Source organism: Scyliorhinus torazame, chromosome 7, assembly GCF_047496885.1.
Source record: "Scyliorhinus torazame isolate Kashiwa2021f chromosome 7, sScyTor2.1, whole genome shotgun sequence".
In the NCBI taxonomy this organism is placed as follows: Eukaryota; Metazoa; Chordata; class Chondrichthyes; order Carcharhiniformes; family Scyliorhinidae; genus Scyliorhinus; species Scyliorhinus torazame.
Window position 1 is genome coordinate 170,200,314 of NC_092713.1, and position 6,946 is coordinate 170,207,259.

Genomic DNA, 6,946 nt, shown 5'->3' on the forward strand with positions numbered 1-6,946 from the left:
CCGGTACCGGAGACTTCGGCGGGGGCGGGATTCACGGCGGCCAACGGCCATTCTCCGACCTGGCGGGTGGTCGGAGAATGACGCCCCTGATAACAGTTACTACAGTTCTTAAGTAAAAGAGAAAAACTTTTGGGGGCATGAATTAAACATGGAAAGAGTGACGTGTTCCCATTCAATGCCAGAGGGCAAGAGAGTAGGTTCGGGGAGTTGCCGTTCAGGGTGGTGGGGGTGAGCTTTAGGTATTTAAGAATCGAGGTGAGGTCCCGGAGCTGGACCCAGTTACATAGATTGAACTTGGCACGACTGGTAGAGGGAATGAAGGCGGATATTAAGAGCTGGGATGTGTTGCCGATTTTGCTGGCTGGGCGGGTGGATGCAGACAGGGACAATGACGATGCGGACCACATTTCTGTCGTGTTTCAGAACCTCCCTATCCTTGCCCCTAAATCTTTTTTTAGGAAGGTTAATAGGATAGTTTTGGAGTTTGTTTGGGCAGCGAAGACCCTGCGGATGAGGTAGGTGTTCTTGAAGCGGGGCGGGGGGAGGGGGTGGGGGGGTGGGGGGGGGGGGGGTGTTGGTGCTGCCAAATTTGCTAAATTACTACTCGGTGGCAAATATCATGATAGTGAGGAAATGGGCTGTGGAGGAGAGATTGTTTTGAAAGTGGCTGGAGGCAGCGTCGTGTAGGGGGACAGGTTTGAGGGTACTGTTGTTGGCACCTCATCCGTTCTATCCAGTCAGGTACTCCGTAAGCCCTGTGGTGGAATCGGCGCTAAGGTTGTGGAGTCAGTGCAGGCAACGTTTTGGACTGGAGGGCATGTCACTGTGGGCGCCGATATGCAACAACCATTGGGTTGTGCCATCGGGGCTGGATGCGAGGTTACGGAGATGGCGGCAGGTGCGGGAGAGTACTTTAGGGGCTTGTTTATAGGGGCAAGTTCACGAGACTGGAAGAGTTGGAGGAATTGTATGAGGTGCCCAAAGATACCTGCAGGTTTGGGATTTCGTGAGGGGACAGATGCCGTCCTTCCGCGATTGCCACCTCCGGTGTTGCAGAATAAGCTGTTGTCGGAGGACAAAATAGGGAAGTGGATGTGTCGGATATATACAAGGAATTGACGGACAGGGGTGGGGTGGAGGAGATCAAGCGAAAGTGGAAGGAGGAGCTGAGAGAGGCGGTGCGGGCAAGGACATGGGCAGAGGACTTGCAGAGGGTGAATGCGTCCTTGTTGTGTGTGATGTTAAGCCACATCCAATTTAAAGTGGTGCATAGGGCCCATATGACGGTGGCGAGGATGAGCAGATTCTTTGCGGGGGTGGAGGATAGGTATGGGCCCATGAATCGCGTCCACATGTTCTGGGGTGTCTAAGACTGAGGGGGTTTTGCCAGGGGTTCCCAGATGCCACGTCCGATGTTCTGGATGTGGGGGCGGCCCGAGTCCGGTGGTGGCGATATTTGGTGTGTCGGAAGTCACGGGAGTCCAGGGGGAGAGAGGTCAATGTATTGGCCTTTGCCTCCCTGATATCCCGGAGACAGATTTTGTTGTGTTGGCGGGACTTGGAACCACCAAAGGCAGTGGTGTGGGTGAGAGACATGGCAGAATTCCTGAGGTTAGAGAAAATCAAGTTCGCATTGCGGGGTTCGGCAGATGTGTTCACCCGGAGGTGGAAACCATTCATTGATTTCTTCAAGGAGAATTGAAGGGTCAGCAAGGATGTGGGGGAGGTGTTTGGGAGGGGCGCTTTGGGGGGGGTAAGGGGGTAAAAATGGGAAAAGCGGGATGTGTTGGGGTGTCGTTATCAGGGGAGGTTGGGGATCCGTACTTGTTTGTTTAGGTTGATGTGTTGTTCTTCGGATATTTTGTGTACATATGCAAAAAGCCGTGAATAAAATTATTTTTGGAAAAATTGAAGTGTGAGAGGTTGGTCATGAGACACATCAACTCCATACTTCCAGAATGCCTTGATTCACTGCAATTTGCATACTGCCAGAACCGTCACTGCCAGAACTGGCCCTACACTCATCCCTGGAACATCTCGACAACAAGGACTCCTATGTCAGACTCCTATTCATTGACTACACCTTCAACACCATAGTCCCAGCCAAGCTCATATCCAAATTCCAAAGCCTAAGACTCGGCTCCTCCCTCTGCAACTGGATCCTTGACTTCCTGGCACACAAACCACAATCAATAAGGATAAACAATGACCTCCTCCACAATAGTCCTCAATGTTGGGGCTCTGCAAGGCTGCATATTAGCCTCCTGCTGTACACCCTATACACACATGACTGTGTGGCTAAATTTGGTTCCAACTCCATCTACAAGTTTGCTGATGACACGACCGTAGTCGGTCGGATCTCGAACATCGATGATGTCATGTGAGAGTACCTTTAAGAAATGGGGGTTTATAAAATAGCTGTAGTGGGTGTACCTTTAAGAAATGGGTGTTTATCAGTAATGTCAGAGTGTGGGTGGAGCTGCGCTGTCTGTCTGCTTTTACTGTCGCTTTGGTCCCTCTGCTACAGGGTGCGTTTAGTTTTGTTCTAGATTTGGAGAAGCTGCAGTCACAGCAAGATGTGTATGAATCTCTGCAAGTTAAAGAATGTTCATTTGCTGATTTCAAAGTGGTAACATTTCTCAGTAGTGAATTTAAACCTGATGTCTTTCTGTAAAAAGGGTTATTTCTTGCCTTATGGATGTTGCAAGGAAAGATTAAGAGTTACTTATAGAGTACTGTCTCCTTTGGGGAATTTATTGGTGTTGATAGTTGTTAAGATGTTTACTGTGGGTTTATAAAGTGTTAACTGGTTTCATAAATAAACATTGTTTTAATTTAAAAGTACTGTAGATTTCTGTTGCATCACACCTGCAGAGTAGGCCCGTTTGCTCCCCATAACCACAATCTATTAAAACTCCATGATACACTTTGGGGTTCTCTAAACCCTGGCCCACAACAATGAGTCAGAGTACAGGAGGGAGTTAGAGAACCTAGTGGCATGGAGTAATGACAACAATCTCTCCCTCAATGTCAGTGAAACTAAGGAGCTGGTCGTTGGCTTCAGGAAGCAAAGTATCGTACACACACCTGTTTGCATCAACAGGGCCGAGGTGGAGATGGCTGACAGCGTCACATTCCTAGATATGCACATCACCAACAATCTGTCCTGGTCCATCCACGTCGATGCCACGACCAAGAAAACACAAAAGCACCTGTACATCCTCAGGAAACTGAGGAAATTTGTCATGTCCACATTGACTCTAACCAATCTTTACAGATGCACCACAGAAAGCATTCTATCTGGCTGCATCACAGCCTGGTATGGCAACTGCTCGGCCCAAGACCGTAAGAAACTACAGAGTCATAAACACAGCCCAGTCCATCATGTGAACCCATCTCCCACACATTGACTCTGTCCATGCCTCCCGCTGCTTTGGGAAAGTGGGCAGCATAATCAAAGACCACTCCCACCCAGGTTATTCTCTCTTCCAACCTCTTCCATTGGGCAGGAGATACAAAAGTCTGAGAACATGCACTAACAGGTTCAAAAACAGGTTTTCCCCGCTGTAACCAGACTCCTGAATGACCCTCTTATGGACTGAACTGATCTCGCTAAGCATCTTCTCTATTGTGTAGCACTACACTCCATATGCTTCACTTATGAATTTAGAGCCTGGACTGTACACAGAACAATACTTTTCACTATACCTTGGTATAAAGAACAAAAAAATGTACAGTGCAGGAATAGCCCCATCCGCCCTCCAAGCCTGCGCCAAATATGCTGCCCGTCTAACCTAAAACCTTCTATACCTCCGGGGTCTTTATCCCTCTATTCCTATTCTATTCATTTATTGTCAAGACGCCCCTTAAACGTCACTATCGTACCTCCTCCGGCAGCGAGTTCCAGGCACCCACTACCCTCTGTGTTAAAAACTTCCTCGCACATCTCTCTCTAAACCTTGTCCCTTACACCTTAAACCTATATCCCCTAGTAATTGACTCTTCCACCCTGGGAAAACGTTTCTGACTATCCACTCTCTCCATTTCCATCATAATTTGGTACACTTCTATCTCGAAATGTATTAGCATAACACCTCATTTGCAAATCAATGATTATTTTACTTTTACACCTTAATCAGAGCTCCAGAGGCTATACTGTTTCTATGCATCTTAAGCCAGGTTTTAATAACATTACTGCAAAAATTATAAAATATGACAGTTTCTTACATTCATAACAGTTATCTAATCAGGAATATTTTGTCTCCAGTGTTGACGCAGGTGAAGCCAAGTTTCTTTCAGTCTCCCCATAGAAAAGAATGTTTCCTGTTTTGCAATTTGATTTCTCAATTGTCCACCTCAGGCCAGGCAAATCTGGATATGTTTCAGTCGTTTTTTTCCTTTCTTTGCAATCCAACAAGAGCACTGGAATAATTTAGGATTCTGGACAAATCCAAGCCAATTTCAATATCTCAAACCAGTTTAGGTACTGTTCTTACAAATAGTGATACTAAAAATATTTTTTTAATAAAACTCTGGTTAGGCCACAGCTGGAGAGCATTGTGTCCCGATTCTGTTCCCACACTTTAGGAAGGATGTGAGTGTCCTTAAGGGGGTGCGGAGGAGATTTACCTGAATGGTTCCAGGGCCGGCAGTGTGGCACAGTGGTTAGCACTGCTGCCTCACAGCTTCAGGGACCTCTGTTCGATTTTGATCTTGGGTGACTGTGTGGAGCTTTCACATTCTCCTTGTGTCTGCGTGGGTTTCCTCCGGGTGCTCCATTTCATCCCACATTCCAATGATATGCAGGCTAGGTGGATTGGCCATACTAAATTGTCTCTTAGTGTCCAAAGGTATGGTGGTGTCATGGGAGTAGGGTGGGGAGTGGGCCTTGTTTAAGGTGCTGTTTCAGAGGATCGATGCAGACTCGATGGGCTGAATGGCTTCCTTCTGCGCTGTAGGGATGAGGAATTTTAGTTACTAGGTTAGGCTGGAGAAGGTGGGGTTGTTCTCCTTGGAGTAAAGGCGATTGAGGGGAGATTTGATCGAGGTGGACAAGATGATGACAGGTTTAGATAAGGTAAATGAGGAAAAACCTTTCCCATTCGCTGATGGTAGAATGAGTGGCGGGTGAGAGATTGAAGGTTTGGGGTAAGAGACACAAGTGGAATGTGAGGAAGAAGAGTTTTACACAGCGAGTGGTGATGAGCTGGAATTCAGTGCCCATGAAGGGGGTGGATGTGGAGACGATGAATGATTCAAAAGCAAATTAGATGGCAACTTGGGGGAAATAAACTTGCAGAGATACGGAAACAGAGCAGGGGGACCCCTGGGGTACAGGCATAGTATTGGGGCATGGGCCTAGGTAGGGTGCTCTTTCCAAGGGGCGGTGCAGACTCAATGGGCCGAATGGCCTCCTTCTGCACTGTAGTGATTCTGTGATTCTATGTGGAACAGAGTGGACTGCTCTACAGACAGCCAGCATGAACTAGATGAGATGAATGGCTTCAATCTGCACCGTAATAGAACATAGAACGTAGAACAATACAGCGCAGTACAGGCCCTTCGGCCCACGATGTTGCACCGAAACAAAAGCCATCTAACCTACACTATGCCATTATCATCCATATGTTTATCCAATAAACTTTTAAATGCCCTCAATGTTGGCGAGTTCACTACTGTAGCAGGTAGGGCATTCCACGGCCTCACTACTCTTTGCGTAAAGAACCTACCTCTGACCTCTGTCCTATATCTATTACCCCTCAGTTTAAAGTTATGTCCCCTCGTGCCAGCCATATCCATCCGCGGGAGAAGGCTCTCACTGTCCACCCTATCCAACCCCCTGATCATTTTGTATGCCTCTATTAAGTCTCCTCTTAACCTTCTTCTCTCCAACGAAAACAACCTCAAGTCCGTCAGCCTTTCCTCATAAGATTTTCCCTCCATACCAGGCAACATCCTGGTAAATCTCCTCTGCACCCGCTCCAAAGCCTCCACGTCCTTCCTATAATGCGGTGACCAGAACTGTACGCAATACTCCAAATGCGGCCGGACCAGAGTTCTGTACAGCTGCAACATGACCTCCCGACTCCGGAACTCAATCCCTCTACCAATAAAGTAATGAATCTATGATTCTATGGTCTACATAGACATAATTGCTTCTCTCCACTTACGGAAATGAACCTGACCTGGGGATGATTTGCTGGAATCTTTCATTTTAAGTTTGCAGCCTCACCTTGTGCAAATTCTCTGGGTCAGAAAAACATGGATGGCACCACCGAGCGCCACAAACAATCAGAAATGAACAACGCTGCTCTCACGTGCAGAGCGGCAGCTGGGTAAGCTTTGACAGCGTGCCTTCCACCGGGCAAACTAAACGGCAGTGGGTGCTTGTTTACCAGTTTCAGATAGGAGGGGAAAGCACAGGCTGTTTAAAATATAGAACAACAGTGACATGCAGTGGTTGTTAATTGCATTGTCATTGCTATTTCCGTGAACAACCAGAACACTGCAGAGAACGAACACTGGCTAGGGTTCCTGTTGCTGGCTGCTGTTTAGTGCCACCTAAATGAAGCAGATCAAATCAGTGACAGAGAAGGCTTTGCTAATCGGGAATGAAAATGGGTGGGAGGAGGCTTGTGCGAGGTTACCTATTTCCAGGAGGCAGATACATTAATGGCGTTCAAAAGGCATCTTGACAAACAGATGGATAGGATGGGTATGGAGGGATACGACACAAGGAAGTGCTGAGGGCTTTGGCAAAGGTTGGTATCATGACCGGTACAGGCTTGGAGGGCCGAAGGGCCTGTTCCTCTGCTGTATTGTTCTTTGTTCTTTGTTCTCTAGTCCGTTCTCCGAGACGAAACTGTCCGCATCCGCAGGGACCTTGAAAAAAATTGTTACAATTTATTTGACCTGAAAGTGGGGGCAGTAGGAAGAACCTGAAAGT

General features: G+C 47.4%; 1 long non-coding RNA gene across 1 annotated transcript in view; it reads right to left on the reverse strand.

Moving 5' to 3' along the window:
* LOC140426707 (uncharacterized) overlaps nucleotides 1-6,326 on the reverse strand; it is a 76,129-nt gene extending 69,803 nt beyond the window's left edge. Inside the window, exon 1 of the long non-coding RNA XR_011948279.1 lies at nucleotides 6,233-6,326. This is a non-coding gene — a long non-coding RNA (uncharacterized lncRNA). The remainder of the gene's footprint in view (nucleotides 1-6,232) is intronic.
* Between the last annotated feature and the right edge of the window lie 620 nt (nucleotides 6,327-6,946).